We start from the raw sequence: 23484 nt of genomic DNA, 5'->3' as shown, positions 1-23484 counted from the left end.
TGAAGGAGAGAGAGAGGGAGGCAACAAGGCAACAACAAATGGAGCAAGGAGGGAGTAGTAGCCAAGGGGGTTATGCTCCTCTTCATCCAAAGCTTGAGGAATTCATGCATGTGCAAGCTAATTGGATGAATGAGACTTCGGACCAGCTGTGGGTGAACCGTCCTAGGTTCTCAGCTGCGTTTGCTGCGGAGGCTCAATTGCATATGGGTCCGATTAGTGGGTCTTATGAGAGGTTTGGAGGCTCCCGTGAGCGCATGGAGAAATATTTTACACATCAAGAAGAGTATGGGCTGCGCATGAGGAGGGAAATCACTGATGATTTCAATACCACCGAGCAAGATCAAGGGGATGGCATCTTTGAAGGATTGAGGACACCGGGGGCTGGACACTCGGATGATGATCAGGACATGGGCTGATCTACTGATGGATTAGCATTTTCTGCTTTGTATTTTATTTTCAGTTATTTTTCTTTTTGATGTATTTTTTTTTTATTTTCTTTTTAATGTCGAAGTCCATTGAACTATTTCCCTATTGTAATTGCTCCTGCACTTGTTTATTATTAATGAATTTGTTTTGTTTCATGTGACCTATTCCAGTTTAGTAACAGTTGTTTGATGAAACGGTATTCCAAAAGTTCTAAAGGAGGGGTGACTTGATTCAAAGGCGAAGTGTACGGCATTGCTAGGCAGTCACATACTCCCAGAAATCTCAGCCATAAGGTTCATTGCCAAATTTGTTTTTCAATTTACTTATATTTAGATTAGTTTTCCATGCAACTACATTTCTAGAACTTGCATTGTTTCTCTATTATTGATTGGTCTTTGTCAATTACACACTGAGGCAAAAGTGCTTGGTCCTGTGAGCCTTTTTGAACCCTACCCTGTTTTAATTTGTTGAATTTATCCTTTCTTAACCAATTGTGAGCCGGTAGGATTAGAACTTTTTGTTCGGTGACAAACTACATTACAAGCCTAGAGACTTTTAGGACTTGTCCCTTAATGAATTTCTGAGTTAAGGCATTGTAGAATGTTGCTAAAGATTAAGTTTGGGGTTGCTATTGGAATTTGCAACCAACTAAGTTTGGGGTGGGGGTACTAGAGAATAAAACATTAAAAATCCGAGTAACTTCAAACTCGATTGTCCCTAAATGTTAAAAATATTCTCTAGTACCTTTGCATTGATTGTATTTCCACAAGGTGAATGATCGAAGGATTGAATTTTGTGCTTTAATTTCCGTAGGAATGCCTAACTCAAATTTTGTGTAGCCTACTCATCCAAATATATCCCACCTTTCACCTAAGCCCCGTTATAACCCTAAAGACCTCAAAAGTGTGTAATGATATTGACTTTGATTGATGTTTAGAAACTTTTCAAGCGTATGGTAATATGTAGACCTGCATGTCGACTGGTAGAAACCTATTTCATATTGTTGTGTGGAGTTGTGAATTGGTGGATGCGAACAAGTCAAACTAGCTCATCTTTAGCTAGAAGGAGAATGAACTTTTGGGTACTATCGTTTTGTCAGGTAACTGTTATTTTACTGTCGTTTGTCACTGTTGCAAGCAAATTCCTTGAGGACAAGGAATGGTTTAAGTTTGGGGTTGTGATGACATCCTGTCATTACGTAATATTAGGGACTTATTGTGACATTTTGATAGAGTTCTCATGCAATTTATACTGTTCTGGAGTGCAAAAAGCTTAAAATTTGAAGTCTGTTCGAAGGAAATCGCGCCACGCCAATTTCAAGCCGTGCTGCGATTTTTGAAGCAAAATTACACACTTCCTGTAAAGAGGAAATCGCGGCACGCCTATATACATGGCGCGGCGCGATTTTGACGGGTCAGGCCCATGACTTCTATAAATACTGCACTCAATCTGAAGAACAAGGGTTACGATTTTGGAGAACGAAAGTGCGATTTTAACACCCAGAAGGCTGCAGCGGAGAGGATTTCATCATCTCTAACCCAGTTTATGTATGTTTTAATTCTTTCATTGATTATGCTATTTGTAAACTCAATTATGAGTAGCTAAATCTCTTAGAGATTAGGTCGGAGATGAACCTATGTAACCCTAATTGATCATATGTTGCTGTGAAACTCTATTACTTATTAATGATATTCTAGTTTTCATTCAATTCAATTGTTCTTACTGCTTTTTATATCCTGATCAAATATAAACATGATTTTGTGAGATCGAATGACTACTGACCATAGCTTTCGACTTAGACCTAAATTGAATTGTTCTAATAAACATGGTTAGTCTAGGAATGGATAATCGTTTGTTAGTGATATTAGGTTAACGTGCTTAAACCTTTGATGATTATTAGACCACCTAAGGAATTAGGGGCTGTAGTTTAAAAAGAGGGGAAACATAGAGGATTCGAAGACCTGATCTCATCTCTCTCCTATTTTCTTAATCAAATCTTTACTTTTTTATTTGATTTCTTATAATCAAACCAAATCTACTGCCTAGTGGCAAAACAAAATAAACTTTTATACATCCTACTTTTATAACGAAATTGAATAATTGAAGTTAAAAACAGTCCTCGTGGGAACGATATTTTTACTACTTCGATAGTTATTGGTGCACTTGTCAATCTTCTATCACTATATATCTAGGTTTGATGTTTTTCCTTTGCTAAATTTTCCTTTGCTGTTTCTATTAACAAAATTATGCCCATGAAATGAACTTTTCAATTAAAATTGTCGCAACCGTTACCCGTAAAAGGTACCCGTTTCATACTAAAAAATATTATATTTGTTATATGGTAAGTCATTGAGTCAATATGGTTGTCCATATGTTTTCAAAAGCGGCGGTATTTTCATCTAATTATCATAATTTACATTTTGGTCCCTTTATATTGAGGAAGCAATTATTGATTTTATGTGTTTAGTTGTTTTTTTTATCAGGTAATATAGTGGCTAGAATTCACCTTATAAGGTGAATAAGTGAGGTGTCTGGGGTTCGAACCCCAACCCCTGCATATAATAATGCATTGTCCTAGCTATGTGTTTAGTTGTTTAATCAACAACAATAATAATCATAGCTTCAAAAATAATAATAATAATCTAACCACCGTGGTATACAATGTCTCGTGAGACATGCAACACATCAATACAAACTTCAATATATATCATTGTAACGTTAAAGATAGCCAGCCATCTAACTCATAAATTAACAAAGATTGCTGAATAGATCCCGCGGTACTGCTCAACCTTTCAGAACATACCTTGGGATATAATTTTTTTTTTCTCAAAGAACTGATTAGAAGTTATCTTCGAATGAATGTTTTGAGGGGGTTTTCAGCAACGCAGGGGGTTTGTACAACAATTATGTAAATTAACAATTAAGAAGCTCATTTAATCCCTACTTCTGAAGCCCTGTCCCGATAACACATTGGTTGGCTTGCTCGTGACATAATCGGATCAATAGTTAAAAATTATAACCATTTTGTATATTTAAATCCTTATTATCTAATCCTAATGTACAATGTAAACAACTTATGCAAAACCCTAATCCTAGATTATGGGTGGGAAAATGCTCACTTATTGTAGATTTTGAAATTCAAATCATCACATAAATGCAACCTAAATAATCTGGCCCACCAACTAATTTTCCCCAGTGTTGAGCCACTCAATACGCGCTACTCAATGCATTGAAGGAAACAATTTGGATACTTTCTAGGTTTCTGCTTGCCACACTCAGATCATCTAAAAACATCTCTTTTTTCCTCTGATCGCTACATCTCTTTTTTTCTTAATGATGTCAGTGTTCTACTTCTTCATCATCCACCATCTCCTTTTCTCTTTAGTATGTAATTCTTTTTTGTGCCAAAGCTGCTACAAAACTCCTCCGTTCCAAACAAAAAACAACACACACGGAACTTCTCTGTTCTTCTTCTTATTTTCTGAAAGGATATGTTGCATCTTTCCAACAAATTCTGCTCTGATTCCTCTTCATAACTCCAACCCCGTACTCGCATCAGTTGAAGACGAAGAAGATCTTTACGGTGGTGGTTTTTCATAATCAACTCAAATAAAAATAAAATTGGAGGTATTAAATTAGTTCTTTGTCAATTTCATACTAGATTTTTTCTTTCTCATTTCGATTTCGGTTAATGATTTCATTGATGATTTTCAATTTTTTTTTGTTTTGCAGTTACTTATTCACAGCTTTTCGGAGAACTCATTTATCTTGCATGCCGCTTTCTCAGAAGATTACCCGTGTTTTAGATACGTTTTCTTTTAATTAAAAAAAATTGATGATTTTTCAGGCGATTCCATTGTTGGTTATACTATCTCATCAATTCGGTTTTGGTTGATGATTCCTTTGACGATTTTGATTTTTGATTCGTTTATAATTTAGGGTTTAGAATAGATCGCATCTCACATGGTGTTGAAATGGATAGGAAGATCAACGCTGGAAGTTACAATTGTGAGTTTTTTCTTCATTTTTGTAGAATTATTATTATTATTATTATTATTATTATTATTATTATTCCATTCTTCCTTTAACTGTGAATTATTATTATTGTTTATTTTTTGTTCATTCATGTCTGCTACACTACAGTATAGTGCTATAGGCCACTTACCATACTCTTTTGCATACATTTTTTTGTCTCTTTCATGTTTGATATTTTGCCTTAAACTAGTAAGATACCCGTGCATCCGCACGTGCATCCGCACGGGTGCTGGTTGGTCGGGGACGAATTTATGCAGTATAATCTTGTCATTAAGTATTTAGTTCATGAGGGTTCAATATCATTATAGAATTTAAGTCAGGGGATGGCTAAATAGCATGAAAGTTTTAGCAATACCAATTTTTTATAAATAACATGAGGTTTTGTGTATCAAAGTTTGTTTAGTCAACGACAACTTATCCCGTACATTTACATTACTTCTAAAACTTGTATAAACGATAACTTGTCCACGTCTATTTTTTATTTTTAAATCTTTATCAAGAACAACTTGTCTTCTATGTAATAATTTTTTCGTTTATTTGTCATAAATATTTCTATGTTAGATAATTAATTTCAGTTCATAAATCAATATGGGGTAATGAATATTTGCTTTAAGGTTTTTACCAATAATTATTTTAAATCTCTCGTGTATAGTGATGACTCATGCCGTGTATAATAATTATTTTAAAATTCTTATTAGTGACGACTTATCTTGCGTATAATGATAATTTTCATATTTTTAGCAGCAACAATTTTTCAAGTATGAAATAATCATTCTAAAAATTTATTTGTGACAACCTGTCATGAGTATAATAATCATTTTAAAACATGATGTGACGACATTTTCCATGTATAATTATTATTTTTAACTTTTTAGCAGTAACAACTTATCCCTTTCTTATATTGTGCAGACTTTTTTACATTGTATAGAATTTTAGCAACGACAATTATTTAAGTGTATAATAATTTTCGACTTATACAATTTTATAATATGTTTGCCAACTTGTCGTGTGTATTAGTGATGACTTGTCCCAGGTATAATAATTATTTAAAAATTTAGATCAATGACAATATGACTCGTGTATTATAATTACTTTAAGTTTTTATCAATGAAAACATGTCTCTTGTATTAGTGACGACTTATCTTGTGTATATTGATAATTTTCATATTTTTAGCAGCAACAATTTTTCAAGTATAAAATAATCATTTTAAAAATTTATTTGGGACAACCTGTCATGAGTATAATAATCATTTTAAAACATGATGTGACGACATATTCCATGTATAATTATTATTTTTAACTTTTTAGCAGTAACAACTTATCCCTTTCTTATATTGTGCAGACTTTTTTACATTGTATAGAATTTTAGCAACGACAATTATTTAAGTGTATAATAATTTTCGACTTATACAATTTTATAATATGTTTGCCAACTTGTCGTGTGTATTAGTGATGACTTGTCCCAAGTATAATAATTATTTAAAAATTTATATCAATGACAACATGACTCGTGTATTATAATTACTTTAAGTTTTTATCAATGAAAACATGTCTCTTGTATTAGTGACGACTTATCTTGTGTATAATGATAATTTTTATATTTTTAGCAGCAACAATTTTTCAAGTATAAAATAATCATTTTAAAAATTTATTTGTGACAACCTGTAATGAGTATAATAATCATTTTAAAACATGATCTGACGACATATTCCATGTATAATTATTATTTTTAACTTTTTAGCAGTAACAACTTATCCCTTTCTTATATTGTGCAGACTTTTTTACATTGTATAGAATTTTAGCAACGACAATTATTTAAGTGTATAATAATTTTCGACTTATACAATTTTATAATATGTTTGCCAACTTGTCGTGTGTATTAGTGATGACTTGTCCCAAGTATAATAATTATTTAAAAATTTATATCAATGACAACATGACTCGTGTATTATAATTACTTTAAGTTTTTATCAATGAAAACATGTCTCTTGTATTAGTGACGACTTATCTTGTGTATAATGATAATTTTTATATTTTTAGCAGCAACAATTTTTCAAGTATAAAATAATCATTTTAAAAATTTATTTGTGACAACCTGTAATGAGTATAATAATCATTTTAAAACATGATCTGACGACATATTCCATGTATAATTATTATTTTTAACTTTTTAGCAGTAACAACTTATCCCTTTCTTATATTGTGCAGACTTTTTTACATTGTATAAAATTTTAGCAACGACAATTATTTAAGTGTATAATAATTTTCGACTTATACAATTTTATAATATGTTTGCCAACTTGTCGTGTGTATTAGTGATGACTTGTCCCAGGTATAATAATTATTTAAAAATTTATATCAATGACAATATGACTCGTGTATTATAATTACTTTAAGTTTTTATCAATGAAAACATGTCTCTTGTATTAGTGACGACTTATCTTGCGTATAATGATAATTTTCATATTTTTAGCAGCAACAATTTTTCAAGTATAAAATAATCATTTTTAAAATTTATTTGGGACAACCTGTCATGAGTATAATAATCATTTTAAAACATGATGTGACGACATATTCCATGTATATTATTATTTTTTTTTTAACTTTTTAGCAGTAACAACTTATCCCTTTCTTATATTGTGCAGACTTTTTTACATTGTATAAAATTTTAGCAACGACAATTATTTAAGTGTATAATAATTTTCGACTTATACAATTTTATAATATGTTTGCCAACTTGTCGTGTGTATTAGTGATGACTTGTCCCAGGTATAATAATTATTTAAAAATTTATATCAATGACAATATGACTCGTGTATTATAATTACTTGTTTTTATCAATGAAAACATGTCTCTTGTATTAGTGACGACTTATCTTGCGTATAATGATAATTTTCATATTTTTAGCAGCAACAATTTTTCAAGTATAAAATAATCATTTTAAAAATTTATTTGGGACAACCTGTCATGAGTATAATAATCATTTTAAAACATGATGTGACGACATATTCCATGTATAATTATTATTTTTAACTTTTTTTTGAGCAAATATTTTTTAACTTTTTAGCAGTAACAATTTATCCCTTTCTTATATTGTGCAGACTTTTTTACATTGTATAGAATTTTAGCAACGACAATTATTTAAGTGTATAATAATTTTCGACTTATACAATTTTATAATATCTTTGCCAACTTGTCGTGTGTATTAGTGATGACTTGTCCCAAGTATAATAATTATTTAAAAATTTATATCAATGACAACATGACTCGTGTATTATAATTACTTTAAGTTTATATCAATGAAAACATGTCTCTTGTATTAGTGACGACTTATCTTGTGTATAATGATAATTTTTATATTTTTAGCAGCAACAATTTTTCAAGTATAAAATAATCATTTTAAAAATTTATTTGTGACAACCTGTAATGAGTATAATAATCATTTTAAAACATGATCTGACGACATATTCCATGTATAATTATTATTTTTAACTTTTTAGCAGTAACAATTTATCCCTTTCTTATATTATGCAGACTTTTTTACATTGTATAGAATTTTAGCAACCATAATTATTTAAGTGTATAATAATTTTCGACTTATACAATTTTATAATATGTTTGCCAACTTGTGTGTATTAGTGATGACTTGTCCCAGGTAAAGTAATTATTTAAAAATTTATATCAATGACAACATGAATCGTGTATTATAATTACTTTAAGTTTTTATCAATGAAAACATGTCTCTTGTACCGTGACGACTTGTCACGTGGATAATAATTATTCTAAAATTTATATCAATGACAACATGACTCGTGTATTATAATTACTTTAAGTTTTTTAGTTATGAGAACATCTTTCATGTATAGTGACGATTCATTCCGTGTATAATAATTATTTTAAAAATTGTATTAGTGACCACATGTCACATGTATTTTTTAGCAATGATATTTTGTCATGTGAATAATAATTATTATAAAAGTTGTATTAGTGACGACTCGTCCCGTGTATAATAATAATTTTAATTTTAATTATTCAAGGAATTTTAAAATTTTTAGTAGCAATAACTTTTCAAGTGTATAATAATCATTTTAAAACTTCATATGCAACAACGTGTGCCGTGCATGATTAATATTTTTAACTTTATAGCAGCAACAACTTATTCTTTCTTATGTTGTGTGGACTTTTTTATATTGCATGGAATTTTAGAAACGACAATTTCTCAAGTGTATAATAATAATTGACCTATACAATTTTAGAATATGTTAGCCAACTTGTTACGTGTATAATAATCATTTTAAAAGAGGACTTTCACAATGAAGAATGTGATTAAAGGACCCTAAAAAATATGATTAAAGATAATAAAGAATAAATATCAATCTTCAAAACAAAATTATAGTTGAAAAAAATAGGAGTCTAAAAAGCAATTTAAAAAATAGGTTAATTGTAATGGTTAGGCCCAATAGATAACTTTCCATAACAAACCCTAATTTTCATTTCCCATTAACAAAACACAGAAGAAATTCTTCTCTCTCTCTCCGCCGTATCTTCTTCTTGTCTGCCCCCTCAAACCACGAAAACCTCCTTCTCTCTTCATCTGCAACTTACTCCGACCACCGTACATATAAATAAAGCCACCATTTTTATCGTCTCATTATCCTATACAAAACCCCCTTATTTATTTTGAGATCAAGGAAAGTATGAATATTGAGTCCAATTTCTCTCCGATTTTGCAGCCATCGTTAGCCTCCTCTGCAAAAATCAAAGTGAAAGACTAATATTTTCAAGAGATGTAAGATTTGTTTTTGTAGATTAATGAATCTGTTTTAGGTTTTTTTAGATCTAATACTAATGTTATTATTTTGGTAATCCTTTTCCTGGATCTTTGATAAAGAAGCTTTTATATTGCAATTTCCTTGAAGACTTCGTTTGGAGTTATTTTTTGGTTCATGCAAAAATAGATGGGTTTCTTTACCACAAAAAATTATCATTTTTATTCCAATTTTGAATTAAAAAATATAAAATGAAACTTTTGTTCAGGAAATAAGGTTTTTTTTTTTTTTCTGGTGAATGATATTTTTCTTTTGCAAATCAAATTTTTTTTTTCCTTCTATATACGATCTCTGTTTTTTATTTAACAAAAGTTACAACTCTGTTTTTTCTTTTTGAAAAAAATTCTTTCTTTAATAGATTCTTTTTGGAGAGTCTCTAGAAAGTCAGAACACGAGCAACTCATCCCTCTTTCTCTATTTTTTTTTTTTTGTAGTTTTGACATGGAATCTTCAATGGACAGCTTACAAAAGTCTATAATTCCCATTTTCGACAAACTTGGATCTCAATTATGGAATTGTGCAGCAGATCTGGAACCTTCATCATCTACTTCTTTCACACATGCAACAAATAACAACAACAAATCAAAGGCTTTTAAGGTCAGCTTTTATATTCATATCCTTAATTATATGAAATTGATTTCTTCATCACTATTTATTTATTTGATACATGCAACAACAAAATCACATTTATTAAAGGAAAAGATAAGTTTCTTCTGAGGAAACGAAATTGGTTATAAGTCAACAAAAAAAATTATGTTTTGCTGGTAAATATTGTTTTGTAAATTATTTTGTTGTTGTTTTCAAAGAACTTTTTTTTTGTTTAATTTCAATGAAATTGATTATTTACGTGATAGACAAAAAAAATAATTATGTGTAAACCTTGTTTAATATTTTTTTCTATCATTTAAATGATTTATTTATGTACACAGAAAAAACAAATTTTAAACTTATTTTAAAAAATAATAATTCATTTTAATAATTCAAAAGAGTATTTATACCCTGATTTCATGTGATTTTTGTTTGTTGAAAAATATTAATTTTATTTATATTTTACAGAAAATCGGTCACCGTTGATTGTAGAAAGGAGAGAAACTCTTAACTTTCTAGAAAATGAAGTGGAAGAACAGAATTTGAGCTTAGCAAAAGGTAAAGAGGAAAATGTTCACAAAAACTCTTATCCATTGGTTTAAATCTTTAAAACTTTGTAGTTTGTAGCATAGAACCATACCTTATCCATTGGTTTAAAACATTTTTTTTATACTGCTATTTGTTGCTATGTGTATTTCCGTTTTCTTTCTTTATTTTTTTCAATGAAAAGAAGGAAAAAGTAATAGAAAAGAAATACAAAATTTTGAAAAGAAATACAAAGTGTAGTTAGTTTTACATGATATTAAAAAAAATATGAAAATACTTTTTAGAAAACCGACTGAAAAAATAATAATATATTTTATTCATATTTTACAGAAAATCGGTCTACATGACTCAGGAGAAAGGAGAGAAACTTTTAATTCCTGCAAAACGAAGTGGAAGAACAGAATTTGAGCTTAGCAAAAGGTAAAGAGTAAAAAGTGAACAAAAGCTCTCAATCAGAGAAGTATAAGATGTTCTTGTTGAAAATGTTTTTGGATTCTATATTTCTTCTTCATTATTTTCTTAAAATAATTTAGAGAGCAATAATGATTTTCTTAATATAATTTAGAGAGAAATAATAATTTTTTTGGACAATTTGTTAAATACAGTTTGTTATATAATATATCTATATAGATCACCAAAAGTAGGTTTATAAAATTTTTGTTTGACATAATAGATATATTTAGATATAAAATAATAAAAGATTAAAACTCTTGAATAAAATAAGAACTATTTTGGACTAAAATCAAGGTAGTTTATTTCTGCATAATAATCTCTGTGAAGTTTGTCGCATAGAACCAAAACTTATCCATTGTTGTGTGTATTTTCGCTTTCTTTATTTTTTTCAATAAAGAAGGAAAAAGTAATAGAAAAGAAATACAAAATCATGAATGTTGTTTTGTATACCTTTGATGTAGAACTGTCATGATGATATGGAAAAAAAATGAAAAATACTTTTTAGCAAAGAAAACAGTTTTTGTTAAAGAAAAGTTTTTGTTATGAAGAACAATGAATGAAATGGAGTATTGAATCTTGAATAAAAGTGTGTTGAATCTTTCATAAAAGTGTGTTGCTACAAAGTCTTTTACCTTGATGTATTGCAGGTTTGCTCATTTTGTATTTGAAGCTTGAAGATAGAGTTGAAAAAATCTTCATGTGTAGAACATTTTTTGAACTTTGTTGAATGAGAGAAGATGAAAATAAGAGAATGGTGAGATAGAGTATATGAGTATTCACTTGTATATATATTCAAAATTAATTTGATTGAATTTGAATTTGAGAACTTGCCCCCAAATTTGGTTGGTAATTGTGTAGAGGACACATTAAATATATTGATTTGAGACACACTGACACAAATCAGCTGCTGTCATTGGTAGTTGCAATTTTTTCTAGTAAAAGCAAACTATCTTATTTGCCTCTCAAACGTACTCAACCATCTTCAGTCAGCATTAAACCGGGAAAAGCATTTTGAAGTGCAATGAAACCAAACAAACATAACTTGGTACTTAGGTGTTCATTTAGTTACAAAAAGCATTATTTAGACTTCTTTTACCCCTTAATTTAGGACGTGTCAGTTGTATAGGATGACCAGTTTGGGTTTTTCCACAACATTGAATCTTCTTATATTAAGGAGGATATGCTGTCGGACAAACTAAGACCTGAATTTCTAAGAGATATTCAAGCTTTGATAAATTTTGTTTTGAAAGAACAAGGCCAAAGCAAGTTGGAGCAACTATGATGACAGGTCATGTATTGATTAGTATCACCGAGTCTTATCTAGATGCACTCAACCATGGTGTCGTGCCTACTATTTCTTCCTCTTGGCAGGTTAGTTTTAAATCAACTTTTAATTTTTATTTATGCGAGATTGAAACATGTTGAGATTTCAGAATTCCTTAAAAGTGAATCAGTGACGAATGGATGTTATATTTTGACCATATTCGACTTGCTCATTTCATTAAGATTATCCTATCAAGGAAATAAAATGATCGATAAATCTTTGACTATTGATATATGATATAGTTGATGTATGAATGACAATATTCATTTACTACCACAATTTCCTTCAATGTTGTTAAATAGCAGCTATAGCATAATGTAATTTGAGCAAATCACTACCGTGATACATTATTTTATATGAAGCATTGTCAAATTGTGGCTAAGTGGCCTATAGCACTGTATTGTAGTGTAGCAGACATGAACACCTCCAAAGACTTTCTTCCTTTTGCTTTGGTAATCCACATATCTCTCCCTCTCTAACATTCTCTCCATTATAGATTTTTATACTCATTCATTTTGAACTGCAATCCTAATTTATCCTTTAAACAAAATCCCCAACTTTTTATGCCCTCAAACTGGTAATTTTGTTACTATGATTAAATGAGAATAGAAACTCAATTTTAAAGTAGAGTAAGAGTTCTAAATCCGTGTGATTTTTTAATATGTTATGTGAGGTGCATAAAATGTACTATTTTAAAAAATCATGATTTCACGGTTAAATTATCTTCTTTCTTGCTACCTTTCTCTTCTAGATATTATTTTTAACATCATGTATAGATTACCATAGAATTTTGAAATCTTGCTATAAGTTATAACAAAATTATTTTACTAAGGGACCATATTCTTTATGTATGAATTCTTGAACCTCCCTGTAATTTGTTAGTACTAAAACTTCTGTGAGCTTCTTCTCATTTTGTTATGAGTATGTTTTGTGTTAGTGATTTTATTTTTGAAGAAAAAGAGAAATGTGAAAAGCTGATTTTATTTATATTGTTTGAGCTTGATATTCAAGGAGAGATGCATCTTCGCTCTTCAAGTCTACACATCACAACAATGATGAAGTTTCTTTGCAGGGTTCCTTGGCATACTAGGTTCCTTATCGGAAGGTTTTGTTTGTCCATTTAATTATGGTCAGGTTGGGTAAGTTGGTTCATTTTCCTGTTTTTGTTTTTGGATGCATTGATGCATTTAGCATTGAGCATCGCTGCATATAGGGTGGTTGAGCATGATATATTGTTTTTTGATTCTTAGCTTTACATGTGATATAATGCTACTTCTATTCCTATTGATAATGACCAAAGGCAAATACAGTTTGATAACTTATGAAAATATAATGACATGATAACTATGCATACTATTATGGCTGAAAGTTAGTGACATGTGAGTTCTAACTTATTTCTTTTAAGAAAATTTAGTTTTGTAATGGGAATGGTTGTGGGAAGTTAAGGCACATGGCTGCTGATATATTGACAACTTATACAAAAAATGTTGAGGTAATTTGAGGTTTGGATAAGATAATTGGTGGCTGAACTAATGGGTAATCATATGGTATTCAAACTATTGTGTTTTAATCATATTGTAATCATATGCTCTATCCCCGTTCAAAAGTTTGAATATCATATGATTACCCATTTAGTCTTTTGAATGGGGATAGAGCAATTAGTTCTATGTTTTAATATTGAAAGAATTAGTATCGTCTTATTAGTTATTTTAGGTAGGATTATATATTTTTTTGGCTGATTTCTTGATCTGCAGAACATGCTTCAGTTCCTGTTGGATGCATCACATATGATTGGGTGTGGTCCTTTTGCTTTTGATTTAGATTGTCACCAAGTTGGAATTGCATGAGTAGTGTGTTCCGGTTTTAACGGAGTTGATATATCCATACTGTTTTAGGATGTTGGTAGCTATATCTTGAGTGGAGAGCTGCTGTCTCACTATCAGCAGAGATGCGGCTTGCATACCGTCCATTTCAGGATGTTTTTCTGCTCACCGCATTCATTTGGACTTGCTGTATTTTGTGAGAGGTGCCTTATAAATGTAGATGCTTCTCCCAACTGCAGGCCTATTGTAATTGAGTTGTATAATAGCATTGTACTTTTCTCTTTTATTAAAACTATAGATTGCTGCTCTATGTAACTAAAAATATTTTGAATCAATTATACAATTTCCTTTCAACATAATTTTCGTATCTTTATTTAAGTGATCTATAATATATGAATTTTCAATGTAATTGACTCACGAGAAAAAGAGATATGTGTAGTGTTTTTGGCAAAATCTCTTTTGTTATTAATTATAGATTGTTGCTCAATGTCACTAAAAATATCTTGAATCAATTATACAATTTTCTTTTATAGTTGTATTTAAAATTATGACATCAAAATTATAAGTTGGGACTGTACTATAATTTTGCCGTTGTTACTACATTTCCTTATTATATGACCCGTGCGCGGAAGCACGGGTGGACGATCTAGGTATATATATACCCAGGCTATCACTTACACCTGCAGACACAAGGATTCCGTTTAAATTCCAACGGAGGCAATTTCCTCTGTCTGTATGTTTTGCAATGACAATCAACAAGAGTCCAGGACAATCGCTCAAGCAAGTTGGTGTGTATCTTCCACAACCTGTATTTTCACATGGTCAACTTTATGTTGCAATATCTAGAGTTACATCAAGAGTTGGTCTGAAGATTCTAATGACTGATGATAATGGTGTTAGCATGGATAACACTTCAAATGTTGTTTACAAGGAAATTTTCCGCAATGTACCAACATGAACCACTTTTTTATTGTAATTTCATTACTTACATTGTATTTTGCATCATAAGCACATTATTTTCTATATATTTAAATGTTTTGTTTCCAATCAATATGACCCGTGCGGCAGCACGGGTGCAAGGTCTAGTATCCTCTAAGATTAATGAACATACAAAACAGATCTTAAGAATAATCAACTGCTTATCTAGGTATTTCTTTTTAAAATAATTGTGGAATTTAATTATATATTTTTCAACTATATATTAATGTTATCAACTTTTTTTGAAGGAAAAAAAAAGTTGGGATGTTATCAACATAATAAAAAGGAATATTAAATATAAATTTAGTTTGTTTACCTTTACTAACATTTGATGCAAGGTTCGGGGTTTAAACCCATGCCACCCCAAAAAAAACAAACATTTGATGTATGAAAAGGAACATTTTCCAAGTTATAACGTTGTAAAAAAAAATTGAATCGACAAATATTATTAACAACGAGCTTGTGAAGGAGAACTAAAAGGCTCGCTAAGGCAGAAACCAATACAAAAGTACCGTAAATATGTAACACTTAAACCCGATAACAAAACTTCCCCACCAAGCAAAGGAGGTAAGATACCAACTACCCAAAGCTATTAAAAGGCAACCTGAGAATACCAACAGCAACCGAAAAAATTCCTACCAAATTGAAGATATAAGAACACCAAGCAAAGTTCATAAACCAAGTATCTTACCCTCCTGTGCAAAACCAGAGAGCAGCAAAACGGCCTTCAAGGAAGGCAGCCTCATACCACCACTTTTATCTCATCAAACAATCACTTGGACACCAAATCTATTTAAACTCAATTATCTAAAAATTCCTACCAAATTTTATAACGTTGTAAACAAAATTAAGTTTAGTTTCAAACTCACTTTTCATTCAAATTTCAACTTTGGTCTTATCTACTCACCTTACTATACAATTAAATTAAATAGTACAGGTTTTAATTCAAGTGTGCAGGTAGATAAAGGGTACAAATTATTGAGAATACTTAATCTGATTGAAGCATATATTTGGAATCAGATATTTACTTAATACACCCTCCGGTTTTCATTGAATAACCGGTGTATTTAGTCTATATTATTGACTATATACATTAGTTATTCAATTATTTAAAATATTGTTTGTTGTTTATAATATTGACGGAAGGGTCGTTGTTAGAATTTATGACGGCTCCAACCCCTCCAAATTATTGTGATGTGAATGGTCACCTCCTCAAGTTGGCCAAGCTATATTCTTCGTGATATCATGAGAGTTTGTTCTCCCGGCTAGGGGTGTAAGTGGTTCGGACAAAACCAATGAAACCGAAAGTCTAAACCAAACCAAACCGAAAAAATATCTGACCTTGTTTGGTTCGGTTTGAAACCGATCCAAACCAATCAAAACCGATCTAGTTTGGTTTGGTTCATGGTTTTTCATTTTGAGATCCGTGAAACCGATGAACCAATCCGATGATAACTACACTCCTTATTTTACTAATATTATCCTTCATTCCTACCTCACACAAACTCATGGTTAGACCCAAAATTAAACATAAAATAATTTTTAATCCATTCACTTTCTCTTATCTTCACATCTCATCAGTCAGACTCTTTCATTTCTACTAAAAAAGTAACCCTAGCTATCAACTACACCAAACCCATTGTTCATCGTCACCCGTCACCGCTGAGAGCCTGAGATCGTTCATCCGGTTAGTTTTATCATGTTTATGCCATTGATTTATACTCATTATATTTCATTGTTTTCCATGTTATTTTTCTATGCCATTGATTTATACACGTGTGATGTCACTGACGCCATTGTTTTCCATGTTCATCTCTTGGTTAGTGAAGATTAGTAAAAGCCATTCAAAAAAGAAAGCATTTGCGATTTGCGTAAAATTTTGATCGCGTGTGATGTCACTGATGTGTATTGATCAAACTTGAAATAAAACCATAAAATATATATACTACTCAATAAAAATTGCAACCCTAGAAAATTTTCAAATTTGCACGCAAGGTCTGTTTGGCTAAGCATTAAATAAAAAGCAAGCATTAAGATAATATATATTTGAGCTCGATGAAGTTGTTTTTGAAGAATGATGGATGAATGAATCTTAGATCATATGTATGAAATATTGAGTAAGGTTAGTTATAAAAAATTATTTGAAAAATAGAGAACAGGAAAAAACAAAATATGAAATACTATTATACAGAGTTCTATGAAATATTTTATGAGAATATGTTTTTTTTAATTGTATTTTTAAATAAACCGATCAACCGAACCAAACCGATTTGTTTGGTTTGGTTTCTCTTTTGAAAAACAGTGAAAACCGAACCAATCCGAACCGATGAAGGTTTCATCGGTTCGGACATTTTTTTGACTGAAAACCAATCCAAACCGAACAGTTACACCCTACTCCCGGCGGCTTCTTCTCCTACGTTCTCAAAATAAAACAAGTGCACTAAGTGCCTGCTTGGTGTGGCGTGACAACATTGGATTGTTGAAAAATTAAATTTATGTTTGAATAAATTTATGTAAAAGTTGTTTAACAATAAGTTCAAGACAAAATATTAATTGTTGTTGCAAACACTCAAAGTGTGTGTTTGGTTCAGCTTTGAATATAATTGATTCTGAGAGAATTTATTTATGTTTGGATACAATTATGTAGAATTGATTAAACAAACTGAATGTTGTTTGGATGATTTTGATCAAAATTGCTTTTGAATGTATAATTACTAAAATAGACATAGCTAAAGGAGAATTGATAAAGAAGGAGAATTGATAAAGGGCAATAAAGGAAAATAATAAGTTGTAATAATAAAATATACAATTTACTGTTTATAATTGATTCTAGAAAAGCTAGAAGCTAGGATTTGTAGCTTCATGGAAAATTGCTTATAATTGCTTTTTGGTTAGAATTGCTTCTTTGAAAAGTCAAACCAAACATGTTGTTTTTTGTCTAGAACTGCTTATAATTCCTTTTTGGCTAGAATTGCTTCTGAAAAGCTAAACCAAACAGGCCCAAAATCTAATTTCAAGTTAGAAACAATTATCTAGGCAAAATCAATTCTTCTTAAAAACATTCAAACATTAAAATCAATTTTTCAACTCTAGAATTAATTTTGTAATTTTCAAAAGGGAAATGTGTCCCCGATGCACTTTTTAAAGACCTTAAATATTGAAATTTTATAAAAAATAATATTACATTCAATGCATTGAAAACTGTAGTATTTAACTTTCTTATAAAGAGTCCCGCGAAGACGGTCTTTAGCAAAACTTTTTCAAAAATTGTAACAAAAACATATACTATGTGAGTTTCTAAATTAGAAATGAGGGTGAAAAGTAACACCCTAAGCGTTTGGAAATGAAGGTCTTGTCACAAAGTGGTTGTTTCGTGGTAAACACGTTAAAATATGAAGGCCCGTGTGTTGGAGTTAGACCTGAAAAGGCCAAGCCCTATGGCACCACACCACAGACACCAGCAAGGTTAAGTTAATAATGGTGGATACTCACTTCATCACTTGTTCTAAATTATATCCATGTGAGCACACTGCCCCGTGGGTTTCGGGAGTGACAAATTTGAATAGCAAGAGAAGAGAAAGGGACAGTCAAAGCATTGGGATTTGTGAATATCAAACTCTTATTATACCCTGTCATTGTGAAATACTATAAGTAAGATGATTGAATTGAAACAGACACACTTTTAATTTGTTGAAATAAGTGGTATGGGAGTTAGTGGTTGTGGGGTATATAAACTCGTTATAAGTGTGTCAGAAAGAAAATTTACAAGTATAATGCACACCCACCACAAAACAATCATGTTCACTTATCCCCTTCCTTCACAACCCAAAAAATTTTATATGTGCATCATTGAGTTTTTGGGGGTCACATTTCATTTTACCCCCTGCATGACAGCTCTTTCCACAATTCAACTCTACATATATACATATTTAGATGGTGTAAATCCTTTCTTTTTCAATTTTCTAATTTAGTAAAAGATTGCCATCAATTTGCCTTTGGGCCAATAAAACAGTTGCAATTAAGGAGTACCTTGTCCAGAAAGTGTGCTACAAAAAATTAAATTCAAAATTAAAATGATCAACTACTGCCTAAAATTATCCAAGTGGTACAAATTAAATTTGAGTAATTTTTTTTTTTTTGGGCTTGTTTTGGCTTTGCTTATGTTTGCACTTTTTTTTTGTAGAACTTGTGCTTTTAGGTGCTGTTTACTTTTTATATAAATTGGGCTGTCTTTAAAAAATCTAGCTAAAAAGTTGTACAAATTAAAGTCATTAACTACGTCAATGCTTTTTGGCAATCAACTATCTCCAGCATGACCCTCATTTTCTGCTGAAATAGTACAAGTTTCATTGACCGCACCACAATGAGAGTAAGGTTAATGTACATATATATAAAATTTCTGTAATGTACCAGATTTATACGTGGCACACAGCTTTCCTCAGGAGAGTAATTCCAAATTGGTCTGTTTGTTAATTTTGGGTTTCTCATCAACTTTTTCTGCACCATTGAATATCTGCTCAAAATCCAACTATGCTTCTATAAAATAATTTGTAAAAGAGAAGAATCATTTGATTATTGCAATAAATAAATCACATGAGTAGCATGTTTTTCGAAATCGTGTATCATCTGCAGCAGTCACTTCCCTTAATTTTCTTTCTGTCTATGAGATTTTCTTTATTCGTTTTTTTATAAATCATATGTGTACTCATATATCTGATCAAATCTACTGATAGTTATGATCCAGATTAATAGCCTGCCACGCATACAACTTTCAATTCTATTGCTCTGTAGAAATTCCAGGTACACTATATTGTACGTGGATGCATGTTTGGTTTGTCGGTGAGTTTCATAAAATTAGTGTGAGCCACTGTGGTTTTGACAAACATTTAACTTCTATAATATCATATATCATTGTAAAAGACGGTTTCTATAAATATGTTCAACTTCGTTTTTAGTCTCTATAAAATAAAATTACACTTTTTGGTCTCTATAAAATTTTATGTCATCAAGTTTAGTCTCTGCCATGAAGTGAGGCTAACGGATGGTGATGCATCAATCTGCACCACGTGTAGTAGAAAATCGCTAATATAATAAAATTTTCCTATAAAAAACGATCTTATGTTCTTTCATTTTGTCTTTTTTTTTGGTTACAATTGTTTTGTTATTTTGTTTCATTTTGTCTAACCATAGTCAATCTAATACTTTTTTTTGTCAAAACAATCAATGTAATCTCATTATTGAATTCCAAAATTAATTTTCTAAATAAATCCACACGAATTAATTAATTCAGAAAAAATTAGATTAGTGAGCAGGAAAAACATATTTTGAAAAGTATACATGAAGCCAGGCTAGCTAGGAGCAAACTCAATAGGAGCAATGATATTTGTAAATTCATACCATTATATATCACTTCAATTGCATCACATTTTCTATTTCTCTCTCAAGATATCAAATGAGTGTCGTTGGAATATTTTGCTAAGAATTGGCATGGACTAAGAAGTTAAAATTGGCGAGGATGACATATACATGCTGATCCATACCTAACATTACCTTTCATAAGGGTGGCTTATAGACGTAACCTTAGTCCCGTACATATGTCCTTTTCTGGTCAGGAGTATTCCCCATGATCAACTTTCATTTCAAAGCGTACGTACGTAAATCTTCTCGGGTTCACTATCGATTCAATCTCCATATATATCACTATTCATGTATATGTATAAGACTCTTCTCACGATCCCGACCCAACAGTGGTATAAGAGTCGACGTTTCAACCAACTTTTTGTATCGAAATAAGATGATTCATATATTTAATATATTAGATGTAGGAATATTTTTTGTAAACACCACCAAAAAATATTCCTACACATGGTTGATTTTAGCATAATATGATGTTCTTTTGGTTGTGTTTAGACTCTTCTCACGATCCCAACCCAACACAACAGTGGTATAAGAGTCGATTTTTCAACTAACATTTTGTATCGAAATGAGATGATTCATATATTTAATATATCAAATTTTTGAGTGAAGATGTCGTGTTCAAACAATCTTTGTGTGGTTGTTAGTATAGGATGGGTGAGCATTGTAAATCCTTAAGATATCAAATTTGATTTCTACCACTCCATTTTGCATTTATTTTGTTTCAAACTCTTATTTTAAAAAGAACAAAAACTCTTTTGGGTGAAAATTAGCTGATAACTAAATACTCTATATAATAGGGAATTAATTTTTAGCGGATAAAAGATAGCTGGTAACAACATATTAAATTTGCAGGGTTTTGTAAAATAAACTAGCAAATTGAACTAGTTGTTAAATATGAAATATTATAAAAAATGTATCTGTAATCAATATTCAATTTTATTTTATTTTTTACAAAATTAATATTCAATTTTTTATTTATATAATAAAGGTAAAAATGATTCCCTCAAAAAAAAAAAAGGTAAAAATGATAGAAAAATCATACAATTGTAAGGTATAAGCTCAGATGTTATTTGAAGTAGGTTGGTTATTAAAAAATGATATAAGTTAATAAAAAAAGGGTAAAATATGCTTTTCGTCCCTGTAATTATAGGCCATTTGAATTTTCGTCCCTGAGCTTACTAATCCTCCCATTTCGTCCCTGTAAAAGTTAATCACTTGAAATTTCGTCCCTCGCCCATTTTAATCACTGCCACGTCAGCAAATTACCAAAATGGCATGGGAAATGACGAAAATACCCCTGACTTATTTTTTTCCTTAAAAAAAATTTCAAAATTTTGAAAATTCTTTTTTTAAATTAAAAAAATCTGAAAAAATAATTAAAAATCATAAAAAATTTCGGAAAAAAAATGTTAAAATTAAAACTGAAAAAACTGAAATTTTTCGGAGAAAAAATCGTAAAAAAAAATTCGGGAAAAAACTGGGAAATTTTTTTTTGTGAAAATTATTTTTTTAAATTAAAATATCTGAAAAAACAATTAAAAAACATAAAAAATTTCGGAAAAAAAAATGTTAAAATTAAAACTGAAAAAACTGAAATTTTTCGGAGAAAAAATCGTAAAAAAAAATCCGGGAAAAAGCTGGGAAAAAAATTTTGAAGGAAAAAAAAAACAAAAAAAAATAAGCCAGGGGTATTTTAGTCATTTCCCATGCCATTTTGGTAATTTGCTGACGTGGCAGTGATTAAAAGGGGCGAGGGACGAAATTTCAAGTGATTAACTTTTACAGGGACGAAATGGGAGGATTAGTAAGCTCAGGGACGAAAATTCAAATGGCCTATAATTACAGGGACGAAAAGCATATTTTACCCTAAAAAAAACAAGAAGTTCCCGAAGAAAAAATATTGTCATAAACATGTTTATTTTGATCATACAAACTTATAATTAATCTATAAATCATCCGCTACATGCCAAAAGCTTATCACATAAACATCAATGAGGTAAAGAATTTCATCCTAGCTAGCTGTTTTAAATAAATTGAAATGAAAACGCATACTTTGAATTATCGTTTTCCTTGCATTGCTTCCGGCCTAGGAACAAAATGCATGTGGTGTTCATAATTTCAATATTTTCTATCCCTTGGCAGTAATATATATCCCCCACTCCAAGAATTGGGAAAGAGATAGGGACGATAGCAACATAACATAGAATTACCCCAGCGCAGTACATATGCTCAGAGAGGATGAGTTATAATTAAGTTTTGGAGTTAAGTGAACAAAGCCCCCAGTGACATGAACAAAAAACTTAGAGAAATTTCAATAATATTAATTATTGCATTAATATATATGTATGGAAAAGGATGGACCATTCTGGCTGGTATAATTTCATCTCATCAATTCTTGACTTAAATACATTTGTTTACCTTTTTTTTTTTTTTTTTTTTTTATGTAGGAGTATTGTGTATGTTTGAATAATGAACTAACAAATAAAATTACGAGTTTTATATTGGTCCTCTAAATAAAGAGACTAATATGAAACCCATAAATTATTTAAGGACCAAATATACAATTTAATCAATAAAATACATCCTCCGGTCACTAATATAAGCAAAAGTTTGATTTTTAGATTCATTCATTAAATGATGTATGTAGTCTATAATAAAAATAGGGTGTACTTAGAATAGGGTGTCAAAACAACAAGGTCAGTGATTCAGTGTTTTGGTGAAAGATCACCATTGAAGTTCATCAACGGATAATTCTGGTCAAGTGTGAAGTAACGGTCCCGAGATGTCCCAAGAAGTGGCATGAGAATAAAATAAAGGAAATGATAACAAGTGTCCCGCTCTTGGAGCACTTGTTTAGAAGTTAAAAGAAGAATTATTATTTTTTGAAAATTGTGTATTAAACACATTGAAACTTAAAAAAAGAACCTTTTCTACATAAAATTTATAAATTATTTCCTCTTTTGAATCTTTAACAAGAGTCCTAAGGACGCTTGTTAGCATAACCCATAAACTAATTTAGGAGAAAACACAATTAAGCCAATATTTTGCTCCAAAATTTGATGTA

General features: G+C 30.4%; 2 long non-coding RNA genes across 3 annotated transcripts; both read left to right on the top strand.

Moving 5' to 3' along the window:
- Positions 1 to 3649: 3649 nt before the first annotated feature.
- Positions 3650 to 14383, top strand: LOC146942169 (uncharacterized). Of its 2 annotated transcripts, none has more exons than XR_015032602.1 (5): positions 3650 to 4053; positions 4159 to 4434; positions 12128 to 12248; positions 13274 to 13340; positions 13956 to 14383. It is a non-coding gene; the product is annotated as an uncharacterized LOC146942169 (long non-coding RNA). The 2 variants fall into 2 exon arrangements; XR_015032601.1 differs by having other exon boundaries at positions 12078 to 12248.
- LOC146942170 (uncharacterized) lies at positions 9592 to 11803 on the top strand. The gene is made up of 4 exons (XR_015032603.1): positions 9592 to 9887; positions 10347 to 10436; positions 10755 to 10844; positions 11525 to 11803. It is a non-coding gene; the product is annotated as an uncharacterized LOC146942170 (long non-coding RNA).
- Positions 14384 to 23484: the final 9101 nt, after the last annotated feature.

The sequence above is a fragment of the Medicago sativa genome, chromosome 3 (genome assembly GCF_051527215.1).
Source record: "Medicago sativa cultivar Bolivia chromosome 3, Bolivia_mono, whole genome shotgun sequence".
Lineage (NCBI taxonomy): Eukaryota > Viridiplantae > Streptophyta > Magnoliopsida > Fabales > Fabaceae > Medicago > Medicago sativa.
The sequence above is the reverse complement of the archived record's forward strand: the minus strand, read 5'-3'. Positions and strand labels throughout refer to the sequence as shown.